We start from the raw sequence: 13,011 nt of genomic DNA on the forward strand, positions 1-13,011 counted from the left end.
GTTTCCGTAAGAAAATAAAAAATACGTGTCTAATATTTTAAAATAATCTACAAGACGGACATTAAAATAAAAATTAGTCATCTACCCTATTATAGTTCATTAATATATTAGAGTAGGAGTCCACTGCTAGACTCCTAAAAGGACGTTGCTATGATATCCACGCTTGGCGATCACAGTTTGTAAGTATCAAATTTAAATATCAGAAAATTATTTGAGTTGGATAGTGCGTTGATCGAAGAAGGCCTATAAAACATCACGCTATGTAGTAGTCGAGCGGAGCGGGTGAAACCGCGCGAGTAGCTAGCATGAATATAAAGAAAACAATACCTCCTGCGTCCCGAAGGAGAAATATAACTCGAGCAAAGGTGGATTATATTCCAAGAGATGTTCACGACGGGATATAAGTCTGCTATATTTTTAAAATAGCGTACTTAAAGAAGATAATATTATATGCTATTTTCGGAAGGTTTTTGAGGTTTGCAAACATGTTATTCTATACGAGATAGATGACCAGATAGAGATAGCAGCCGATGGACGCAAAACGCTGCTGATCGACCCTAGAAGATGTAAGTGGTCACTCCATTAACTAATCAAGACTATATTTGAACCCAAGTGTTCAGGCTCATAAATATTTTAACTTTAATTTTTATTTCTCATCAAAAACCTATTGTTTATCAATCGACTTATTTTTCCTTATTTTTCATACGTTTAAAAAACCCGAATTCCTTAAACAAAAAGAAATACTAATATTTATTGTACTGCCTGTGTCTACCCAGTAATATTTTAGACGTCGGTGCCATAAGCCCATAAAAAAACTTACCGATTCTACCTATACCTACAGTGTACATAGCTAATAGGTATTTACATAGATTTTAATATAATGTTAGTGCCATTTTTGTTTTGGAAAAACCTCACAATGTAAAATAGTGAATAAGGAAAATTATATAGGTACCTACGCGTAAACATATTAAATATAAAATCTGAATACTACGCCCAATTCCGATGGAATAAAGAGCCACATGCATAATATATGTGGTTATGTATGGCCGACTCGGGAGTCGGCACAAAATTAATATTTACTTTGGCAATTTGCAAGTCAATAGTCTGGTTGAAAAAAGTCGGGAAGTCAAAATCACTTGGGATAACATTAAGCTTGTTGTTTTTTATTGTTATATAGGTACATGTACTATTACGTATTTAGGGACAGTTTAAGAATGGTTGCGACTGATTTGGTTTGGGACTTAGGTATGTTAGAGTGCTTTTCCACCAGAGATGTGGTATTTAGCTATGCTACAAAGATTCCGGAGCTGCGGTATACCAAGCGGTTTTACCGAGACTCCAGCTCTAAGGATAGGGGTAGGAACAGGGTGGTTTTTAGTCAGTAAGAGTCTGACACTCCCTCTCGCCTCACCCAAGGTGAGAGAAGTCATTAGATTATTTTCCTCCTTAAAAAAAAATGCTACAAAGATGTTGCTAAGCTGTGAAACTATGTGACCGTTTCCACCGATACTAAGCTATGTAGCTGTGCGAGTAAGATGTGCTATGAATTATGAGACATTTAATGATTACTTGAAACTATTCCTTAGTAACGATTTTATTCCGAAAACAATTTTATTGCTAATAACTGGTAAGGTAAGTAACTATTACCTAAATTACTCTGAATACGGCGGTAATCCACGTATTTTCAGTGTCTTAATCTTGACACTATCGATATAAAACGAAAATAGATCAAAAATCTTCTATTTTAACCGACGCTTCAATATCCCAATCCCATTTATCGTCGGCTCGATTGCTTTAAGTCCATCAATTTGAATCATGGGTCAGCTTATGTTTACCTTTTTTATTGGAACTATTTTGGTGTTATTGAAAGAGATCAGATGTTGAGATGAGATTAGCTTGACTGTCTAACAAATTGAACGCCATTTAATTTATTTATTACGTTATTAATTGGCTTTTTCTGGTATAAATCGGTAATCGAGCAGACGTATGACCTGATGGTAAGCAATAGCCGCCGCCCATGGGTACCGGAAACATCAGAGGCGTTACAAGTGCATTGCCGGCCTTTTGGGTGTTAGGTTAGTCTCAAATCTTCTGTTTAATTAAATCAATCAATCTTAACTTAAATATTAATCTTACTTTAATGTTTTCATGTCTGTTGAGCACTTCTACACGGGACTTGCACATCCAGCTATGCAAAACCAGATACCTAACCAAATCAATAAATTTAAATAAATAATAAATGATCTTTCCGTACATTCGACCGCCAGTTTACGGGTTTTGCATAGTCAAAGTCAAAATTATTTAGGAAAGCACTTCAGTATTTAGGGAACAGAGAGTAAAGTTCCCTAAGAAAAGGAGGATCCTCCGACCAGGCGAGGTGATCAGCCTGGCGGGCTTTCTGCCCAACTGTTGTACGTTGGAATTTTCTATCCATGTTAATTCGCATGCAAACTTCATATGTGCGATGCAGGATATTTGTGACGTCATCCATTGATTTGCTCGTCGATAGTCTATGTGCGACTTCTGTCATCTGTCACTTGTCACTTGTCAATGTGTCGCCACATCACTCCCCCCCAAGACCGGAGGTCGATCCTGTTGAGACGGCTGTCGATGCTTGAGATGAGCGGTGCCAGAGCCAGTGTTGAATGTCCCTAGTTCCAGTGAGTCGGAACTGTGCCGCTGAATGCCCAGTGAGTCGGGTGCGCGGTGCAGGGTGATACTCCAGTGAGTCGGAGTAGTGAAGCTCGCAGTGTCCCACGGTGAGTCGGGGAATAGATGCTGCGAGGGTAGGTGCGTAGGGGCTGGCGTCTGCCTTAACGGGAGGAAGGCGTCCTCAGACCGTGTGCAGAGTGCTGTGCCTAGGCGCTGATGAGGCCGTAGGGAAGAACCAGGCTGCATATCTTCGATGTAGCGTGTGGTGGTCCCTGATGAGGCCGAGGATGCTGGTTGGCTGCGACTTGATTACCGCTCAGCGGAGAAGTGATGGGTGAGGGAGGTGGCAATGAGGATGACGGTGCTGATCTGCTCCGTGAAGGTTGCTTTCAATCACGTCGGGGGTCACCACTTTAGGGAACAGAGAGTAAAGTTCCCTAAGAAAAGGAGGATCCTCCGACCAGGCGAGGTGATCAGCCTGGCGGGCTTTCTGCCCAACTGTTGTACGTTGGGATTTTCTATCCATGTTAATTCGCATGCAAACTTCATATGTGCGATGCAGGATATTTGTGACGTCATCCATTGATTTGCTCGTCGATAGTCTATGTGCGACTTCTGTCATCTGTCACTTGTCACTTGTCAATGTGTCGCCACAAGTACGTCAAAGCAAATATAATAATATTAAAAATGTCTGCCTGTCGGTCAGTCCTCTAGTGAAGCTATTTGCTCGTTCCAAAGTGTAGATTCCTATGGAGAAGAACGAGCAAGAAATTCCATAGGTTATTCTTTTTCAATCAGATTCACAATACAATTCTTGGTTACATTTTTAGTTTAGTTAATTTAGCTTTTAAGTATAGTCGTATGAAACACCCACGTGGAGCAAATAAAAAAAAAAAACACATTATCATACAGTTTCATTATTTTTATAATTAATAGTTACAATTCTAGATTTAGAAACAGGAAAACGGACGAAATATTATAGAGGTTAGGTATTTATTTTGTTTAGCTACGATACTCAATGCTAATGCTAACGGTAGGTACAATTTTATCTTACTATTATTATAAAAATGCGGAAGATTATGAGTTTGTATGTTTGTTTGTTACTCAATCACGTCAAAACGGCTCAAGGGATCGGGATGAAATTTGGAACAGGGGTAGATTATGGTCTGAAATAACACATAGGATACTTTTCATCCCACGGGAACGCGGACAAAGCCGCAGGCAGAAGCTAGTATGAAACAAAATAAAAGCTTACTATCCCATCATAACCCATAAAACAAACAATTTAGAGCTAATTTATTAATAGATTCGTTGTTATCACACTGCTCGAATCCTGCGCAGATACAGTGAAGGTCGTTTACCATAATATCGTCTATTGAAGTACACACGGCTTCATATCAAGCTATACGTTACCAGTATAAACTGACCGTCGAATGTGCGGAAAGATCATACGTAGCAAGACCATGATAAACTGGTTCTGTATAGCTCAAAGTGTATATGTAGTTGTGTAATTTAGAAAAATAATGCTTTTTGGAAGGCACTAAAAGTTTTTGTTTTGTTTTTGTTTTTTTTTTTAGAATGTTGCCCCACATTAGGATTTTCTCCTGTGTCGTGGGTCCGTTTACAAACATACAAGTTCACATATACATGACACCCAGACCCGAAACAACAATTTGTGGATCACACAAAGAGTCACCGCACCAACCGTGCAGTCTACTACCAAAAGTGAAAATAGGTTGCTTTGACTTATGAGCAGGCCTGCTGCATCGTAGGTCGCATCGTCACGCCAGTGTCGTCCGACCGCGGATCAGTACCCTTAGTACGAGTTTGCTTTATGTTTAACGAGATCGAAACGAGCGTTCGGCGCTGTGATTGGTTATTTCATTGGAGCCGGCAAATCAGAGTGCCGAACGCACTCTCGTTACGATTAGAAGTGTGATATTTTGATTATACCTAGTTGAAAAGTTGAAATAGGTTATTAATTACTGAGGAAACATCCAAATTAACTTAAGAAACGTAAACAAGGAAGATCTGTAGAGATGGAATCATAGTAGTTCTCGCTTCCCAGTCAATTAATTAGAGCGCGGAGTTCCTTCTATTCGGATCAATTAGTGGGTGCACAAGATTGACTTGTTGTGTCATACAAACTATTTACTAGCATTTAATATTTTTTCTTATGCCTTCTTCGCATTACGGTAGTATTTTAGTCAAGTAGCGAGTATTTAGTAGCTCTCTCTCGCTTCGATATTGGGCCAACTTTTATTTTTATTTTTTTGAGGGGGAAAATCATCCAATGTCTTCTCTCGCCTTAGGTGAGGCGAGAGGTAGTGTCAGACTCTTACTGACTTACTAAAAACCACCCCGTTCCTACTCCTGCTTTTCGAACCGGAGCCCCGGTAAACCCGCTAGGTAGTCCGCAGCTCCGGATATATTGGGCCAGCTTGTTGCTGTGTTGCTTGCTGTCCCAAAATCGAAGTGAGAGAGAGCTACTAAATACTCGATACTTGAGTAAGATACTAGCGTAATGCAAACAAGGCATTACAGCTTTTATATAGAAAACATCTTAAAAACACTTGAAGGTCGACAAGAAAGAATTCCTGTGGCATTATGTCTACCTTTGTACCTATATTGTGCAATAAGTTAAAATAAATAACAAATAAAATTATACAAACATAATTATGTAAAATCAAGGATATTATTATGAAGCAAGTATATAGAGGAGATGCCATAATGTGATTTTGCACAGCTCAGTCTGAGACACAAAAAATCCTGCCCTATGATATTATAAATAAAAAGGTTGTAAGCGCTCAGAAAGTGACACATTAAGATGTGGATAATTGGCAATGTTTTTGTAGTATGGGATCGGTAGATAGAAAATAGAGGGTTTGTAATATTCCATGCTGCCAGTAAAGTGTCACGTATTATGATAAAGGGAAATCCAGTTATGACATCTCTTTGTATTTGCTTCATGGTTATAATTATCTATGTAGTTATAGCAGATATGTAAATAGTAAGTATTTTAATAAATTTCCTATTTATAGTACAAATTCAGCATAAAATAAACACTACATACCTTTTACCTTCTAGTTTATAAATGAGGTATGTATTAGTAACACAAATATTTTCACAATCATATCCCGCACAATTTCATATATTGTAATAACCAAAGAGACAGCTAGAAAATGTAACACCCTCTTTTTACCATTTTTGGACCTAATTCCTATGGGAACAACCAAATCACCATTCTGAACCTCATGTTGCTAGTAGCCAATTACACTTTTAAACAGTTCAACCGAAAAATACTTAATACTAACCGACCCGGGAATCTTACCACCATTGAAATAGACAGATGACATCCTGTATACCTATCCTATACATAAATAAAACAGATTCTAATTAGCAACACCTATTTGCATGAGTAAACATAACAAAACAATAGTCGCTTTCATCTATTACTGGTACGTAACAAGACCAGACAAATCTGTTAAGTTTGCTCCGCTGTATAAATTGTACCGCATTTAGTTTGATTAGAACCAATTAGCTGGAGTGTGGGAGAGATTGATTTGTTACCGTACTGATTTCGGTTGTAGTTGTTATACATTTTTGGACTAAAATAAAGTACTGTATTGTATACTTTAAAAGTTAATAATAATTACTGATAGAAAAGAAAATATTAAGGTTTTTATACTATTAAACTTAATAGGAGTTTTATGTTGATGTAGAAATTAGTTATTGTAATAAGAAATGAATATTAATCCTTATGTCGCAATTCTACAATAATAATTACATAGTCATCAAAATAAGTAATCTTTATACATAAAAATCAATTACTGTTTGTTAGTTTTGCTAAAACTTGAGAACGGCTGGAATGATTTAAGAAATGTTGGTCATGTCATGTTATTTGTAAAAGTCCAGGGAAGGATTAAAAAATGTTTGATGCAATAAAAAGTTTTGCTGGGCCAGCGAGTTTCTTATAAGATATTTATTTATTTAGGTATGTTGTTATTAGAATATTGTTTATTTTTTGGTTGTTTTTTTACAATATTAATCAGTAACAAGTTACCAGATTTTCTAATAGGTATTTTCAATAAGAAATATGTCAAAAGATGTGTATCAAGTAAGCAAACATAATCAAACATCTTACCTAATTAAGATAATATGGCATTATATTGGAATTAACTGTAAGATGGCATCATTATCTTTCATAAATAAATAAAATAAAAAAAATTAAACCGGCCTTGAAAAAAGAACTTGATACAGATTTTCAGAAAAATAAATTAATCACCTATTACAAAAAAATTGGAATGTAATAAACACATTTCTTATTGGATTCAGTTTATTCAGCAACTAAACATAACCTGTATGTATTTAAATAGGTTTCATTGTATTCTTTTAGATATTTTTTATTATATTTTAAAGTAGGTAGTTAATTCAGTTTTTAATATGTAGGTAGTGGGTGATAGTATAGTTTTTTACTATACTATATTTTTGTAGTAATACTATTACTATGAAGTAGTAGTAATAGTAAACTTAATAGTAGATATAGTAAAATATAAATTACAATAATTGTAATTTTATAAGTACCCTCAAATGAAGATATTATTATGTGTTTTCAGAAAGTTTCAAGTATTATGGGTTGTGTTAGATCTGAGTTTTTAAGTTTTATAAGTTTCACCGTGGGTTGAAAAAGTTATTGATAGTTACCCAAGTACATAACCTCCAGATAACTTAGTATAAAGTTAAGTTTAAGGTAGTGCAACCTTTTTAATAAAAAAAAAGTTTGTAAAAGAATAGTTGACCTCTAAAACATTGCTAAGATTATTTTTAGGAGAAATTATTAAGTCTTAGAAGGACAAACAAACGTAATATCATGAAAAAACCGCTGAAATAAAAACTTTTGCTCTTTTGAAACTACCTACCAAAGTTTCGATGTTCCAATAAGAATCGTAATGGTATGCAAGGTCAATAAGTTGCTATTACCACGTAATGCCGTTATCAAGCCAATAACACAAAATAACCCCCCTCACAATTAAAAACAAGCAAAAACATTGAAAATTTTATCGACAAACTAATCAACAGTTGTTACAAATAACTTCATTCTATATTCACGGTCGCCCCCTAAAGGTCACAAAACGTCCAAAATACACAGAGATGAATATTTTATAATTATTCTATTATTGCTATCATGGTATGAATGAATTTGAGTTTTTCGAACCACCGTCTGATATGAACTAACATTTACAATATTATCTTACCCTTATCGTACGCCTCCGCCACTCAAAAGATAACAGCACATAATCACAATAATATCACTCAGAGATTAAAAATGGATTTAAATGCGATAATTCGAGAAAAACATAAAAACTTTGATTTCTAATGACACACGGCGAAGCGAAGTCACCTCGCATGAAGGCGCGCCACTGCGGTGTTGCCACTCGACAATTGCGTTTTCCCAATAACAAACGTCAAGCCATACCAAAATAATTTATTTCTACTGAACACAAAACAAATTTACACAAACTACAAAATATTCAATAACAGATAGGAAACATCAACGTTTTGGTTTTCTGGACACGGTAGACGACTTTTTGTCACATTTCCGGCAATAAGATGCACAAGGATTCAATTGAATTCGACGACACAACTCTTCGCAGGGTAACGCGTTGTTAATTTGTGAAAAACAATGTTTAATCGGATTCTTAGCCATGCGCAATCGATAGGGATACTCCATTAACAATGCCATAATTACCGGTACTTTATCTCCTAATATCTTTTCTCTAATTTTTTGAATGTCGGTCCGTAGCGTTTTTCCAGATCTCAAAGAAACAGGTTTTATTTTAGCTTTCTTGTACGTCTTCTTTCTTGAAACTTGTTCAAACTTGTGTTTGGATTTTGGACTAAAATTCAATTTTGTGTGTGTTTCTCCTGCAGAATCAGTAGATCCCCAAACCAAGTCCCTGCTCCTGAAACTTTGATTTCCCATATTATTTAATTATGAGTATGAGGATATTCAAGACAAATAATTTTGAGAGTTGCAAATAAACAGCATAATTATCTTGACACTACGTTTTCATAGTAGGTGCTTTCAATTTGTCAAATTTTACTGGCCAGCATTGCCTTCTATTGTGTGTTATGGACACCAAACTTTATCCTTTTTGTTAGACTTAGACTGTGATCCATTCTCTTTGGAGAAGCAGCTAAAAATAAATTCTCGCAGAGTTTTGGTGCTAGGTCAATTGATAGGCAACTGATACTAATTAATGATTTAATGCCACATATTATACAATAACAGAGTGATACATAGATATAATATAAGTATCTACAACTTTATCTCATGAATTAATTAAAATTAGGTTATCTAAAAGATCAATACGATATTATCACAGTAGAGTTTTCTACGGGATAGACAGACAGGCTTGAATAATTGTTTGGTGATCATACCATCTTCGACCTTGAACAACATAGACATGACATTTGTTACTGGTAGGTATTTTTTCTTTCTATGCAAGGTAGAATGACAGACATGCACCAGAGATATCACAAGTGCGTAGGTACTTGCGATGTCTCTGGTGCTGCAAATGCACTTTATTCCAGTTAATTTTGGGCTTACAGATTTAAAAATGAGTACCTACAGCTCTTGGGATCCTCAGGTATCGGGTGAGGAAAAGTGGGTACCTGTTCGTTGGGTTTTTGGCAACACCACAACAGGATCATACTATAATAATATCTAGGTACACAATGCTGTTATAGATTGTCAAAAGAGGGTAACACCGCAGGACCATGTATCTTAGAGCCTAAATGGTTTTTATGGTCAAGGTCAACCTAAAACTGCAAAAACAATAGGAAATTTCCGTAAAGAAAAATCTCAAATATGAACGTATTTTTTCGAGCCGGAGCCCCAGTAAACCCGCTATGTATACCTACCGAACACTCCTTTGGACAATTTTCCCCACCTTTTCTCCCTCACAGCATGTCCCAGTCGTTCCAGCAATGTAGCGTAGTTACCTCCAGTTATGTTGACACCATTTTCCTTGTAGTCAATAAGAAGGATTGCCTCTGTATCCCAGCCGACGAAGACACATTGAATTTCTTCGGGGTGGTGTACCCTTTTTGTGCTACTGCATCGAGTCGCGTTTGGACTCAGGCTCATAATGATAAACCCATGTTTCATCTCTAGTCATATTCCGGCCTAAAACTTCGTCCTTGTTTTCACCACAGGTTTTCAAAAACTCGCGACAACACTCAACTCGCCGCTGCTTTTGGTTTAGCGTGAGCATTCTTGCGCACACCTTTTACATGCCAAGATAATCGTGTAGGATGTTCAAAATTGTTGTAGCTGATACTCTGATCATTTCTGCAAGCTGCCTCGTCTTCAAACGGGCATCTTCCAATATTTTTTTTTAGTTTTTCGACGTTTTCCACCGTGGTCGACTCGACAGAAGGTCCTGGCCTGGGATCGTCTTCAATCAAATCCCTGCCTTGCTTGAAGAGGTTGTGCCAGTTGTAAATCATGGTTTTACAAGGGCAAGCGTCTCCATAAACAGAAAACATCTCTTTCCAAAAGTTTGAGGAGGTTTTTCTTGCTTGTTAAGGAACTTTATGACTGCACGAAATTAAATTTTCACTAAGTTTCAAATTTTCTTCAGGATTGACTTGTTGATTGAAATGTATCTCAGTGAAAAATTACCTGTTTTTAATAAAATTTCATATTTATACCTTTAACGAGTGTCATAACTAGAGCAGGTAAAAAAGTGACCACCCCCCCCCCCGTACCCCCCATTCCGCGAACTTTTTGACCCACCCTCGTACTAACCTACCTTCCGAAATAATACAACCACACAGGCAGTGGCGTAGCGTAGTGGGGGCGGCAGGGGCGGCCCGCCCGGGCGGCACTTTTTAGGGGGCGGCAAATTTTAAACAATAAAAAATAATAAAAATATTTTGTAAATATTTCAACCATTTTATATTTTTTTCGCAACTAGAGATCGGAGAAAGTAGTGATAGTGGGGATGGAACCTTTAACGAGTGGTCCTGCCCCGAGAGGGGCACCTGAGGCAAGAATCCGACGATTCGTCGGAACCAGTAATTGGTAGGGTAAAAAAGGTGAAGGCGAAATCAAGTTCCCATGATGTGGGACTTGATGAAGCTCAACGCCAACTGAGGGCGTCTCTGGCGCAAGCCAAGCGGGTGGAGGCGCAAAAGGACCTGGAGGAGAAGGTCGCCGCCAAGGAGCGCGCAACCGGTGCCGCAAGGTCCAGGGCCGGCTACGGGGCTTCCAACGTCCTCTACGCAGACCACTCAGTGGCTGAGCTAGCGCAAATGGCGCTGGAGGACAAGGAGGAAATTTTGGAGGTGGCCTCCAAGTCCTCCAACCTGAAGGGATCGGCTGTTGCCGACAAACGAAATAGGAGGCGATCTGTCGCTGCCGGCCGTCGTACGCAAGATGGTCGACAGCGCGGAGTCGTGGGACGCGGTGGTGTCCTTCTGCGAGGACGTGATGTCGCAGAAGGAAACTGCGGAGCGGGAGAGGGAGATCTCGAATCCCTTCCCCGCCCGCAGTAGGCGCACCGGGCGCAGGAGAAGGGCGGACAACGCCCTCTTCCAGCCCCCATGAATGGGTCCAGGGGCGCGGGACTTGGGGAAGTCCCCGCCCCCTATTCCATAGACCCGAGGTTGGGTTAGGTTACGTTTGCGTTAGGTTAGGTTTAGGTTTGGGTTAGGTTAGGTTTAGGTTTGGGTTAGGTTAGGTTTAGGTTTGGGTTAGGTTTGGGTTAGGTTTGGGTTAGGTTTGGGTTAGGTTTGGGTTAGGTTTGGGTTAGGTTTGGGTTAGGTTTGGGTTAGGTTTGGGTTAGGTTTGGGTTAGGTTTGGGTTAGGTTTGGGTTAGGTTTGGGTTAGGTTTGGGTTAGGTTTGGGTTAGGTTTGGGTTAGGTTTGGGTTAGGTTTGGGTTAGGTTTGGGTTAGGTTTGGGTTAGGTTTGGGTTAGGTTTGGGTTAGGTTTGGGTTAGGTTTGGGTTAGGTTTGGGTTAGGTTTGGGTTAGGTTTGGGTTAGGTTTGGGTTAGGTTTGGGTTAGGTTTGGGTTAGGTTTGGGTTAGGTTTGGGTTAGGTTTGGGTTAGGTTTGGGTTAGGTTTGGGTTAGGTTTGGGTTAGGTTTGGGTTAGGTTTGGGTTAGGTTTGGGTTAGGTTTGGGTTAGGTTTGGGTTAGGTTTGGGTTAGGTTTGGGTTAGGTTTGGGTTAGGTTTGGGTTAGGTTTGGGTTAGGTTTGGGTTAGGTTTGGGTTAGCTTTGGGTTAGCTTTGGGTTAGCCTTGGGTTAGCTTTGGGTTAGGTTTGGGTTAGGTTTGGGTTAGCTTTGGGTTAGGTTTGGGTTAGGTTTGGGTTAGGTTTGGGTTAGGTTTGGGTTAGGTTTGGGTTAGGTTTGGGTTAGGTTTGGGTTAGGTTTGGGTTAGGTTTGGGTTAGGTTTGGGTTAGGTTTGGGTTAGGTTTGGGTTAGGTTTGGGTTAGGTTTGGGTTAGGTTTGGGTTAGGTTTGGGATAGGTTAGGTTTGGTTTAGGTTAGGTTTAGGTTAGGTTAGGTTTGGGTTAGGTTTGGGTTAGGTTAGGTTTGGGTTAGGTTTGGGATAGGTTAGGTTTGGTTTAGGTTAGGTTTGGGTTAGGTTAGGTTTGGGTTAGGTTAGGTTTGGGTTAGGTGTGGCTTAGGTTAGGTTAAATTTAGGTTTGGGTTCGGACCAAACCTAACCTAACACAAACCTAACCTAACCTAACACAAACCTAACACAAACCTAACCTAACCTAACCCAAACCTAACCCAAACCTAACCCAAACCTAACCCAAACCTAACCTAACCCAAACCTAACCCAAACCTAACCCAAACCTAACCTAAACCTAACCTAAACCTAACCTAAACCTAACCTAAACCTAACCTAAACCTAACCTAAACCTAACCTAAACCTAACCTAAACCTAACCTAAACCTAACCTAAACCTAACCTAAACCTAACCTAAACCTAACCTAAACCTAACCTAAACCTAACCTAAACCTAACCTAAACCTAACCTAAACCTAACCTAAACCTAACCTAAACCTAACCTAAACCTAACCTAAACCTAACCTAAACCTAACCTAAACCTAACCTAAACCTAACCTAAACCTAACCTAAACCTAACCTAAACCTAACCGAAACCTAACCTAAACCTAACCTAAACCTAACCTAAACCTAACCTAAACCTAACCTAAACCTAACCTAAACCTAACCTAAACCTAACCTAAACCTAACCTAAACCTAACCTAAACCTAACCTAAACCTAACCTAAACCTAACCTAAACCTAACCTAAACCTAACCTAAACCTAACCTAAACCTAAC

General features: G+C 38.6%; 1 protein-coding gene across 18 annotated transcripts in view; it reads right to left on the reverse strand.

The window, feature by feature from the left end:
• LOC118280811 (inositol 1,4,5-trisphosphate receptor) overlaps nucleotides 1–8,748 on the reverse strand; it is a 92,639-nt gene extending 83,891 nt beyond the window's left edge. For all 18 annotated transcript variants that reach the window (XM_050699551.1, XM_050699548.1, XM_050699550.1 and 15 more), the window contains exon 1: nucleotides 7,908–8,748. The gene's annotated coding sequence lies outside the window, so the exon portion shown is untranslated. The remainder of the gene's footprint in view (nucleotides 1–7,907) is intronic.
• Between the last annotated feature and the right edge of the window lie 4,263 nt (nucleotides 8,749–13,011).

Source organism: Spodoptera frugiperda, chromosome 16 (assembly GCF_023101765.2).
Source record: "Spodoptera frugiperda isolate SF20-4 chromosome 16, AGI-APGP_CSIRO_Sfru_2.0, whole genome shotgun sequence".
Taxonomy (NCBI): domain Eukaryota; kingdom Metazoa; phylum Arthropoda; class Insecta; order Lepidoptera; family Noctuidae; genus Spodoptera; species Spodoptera frugiperda.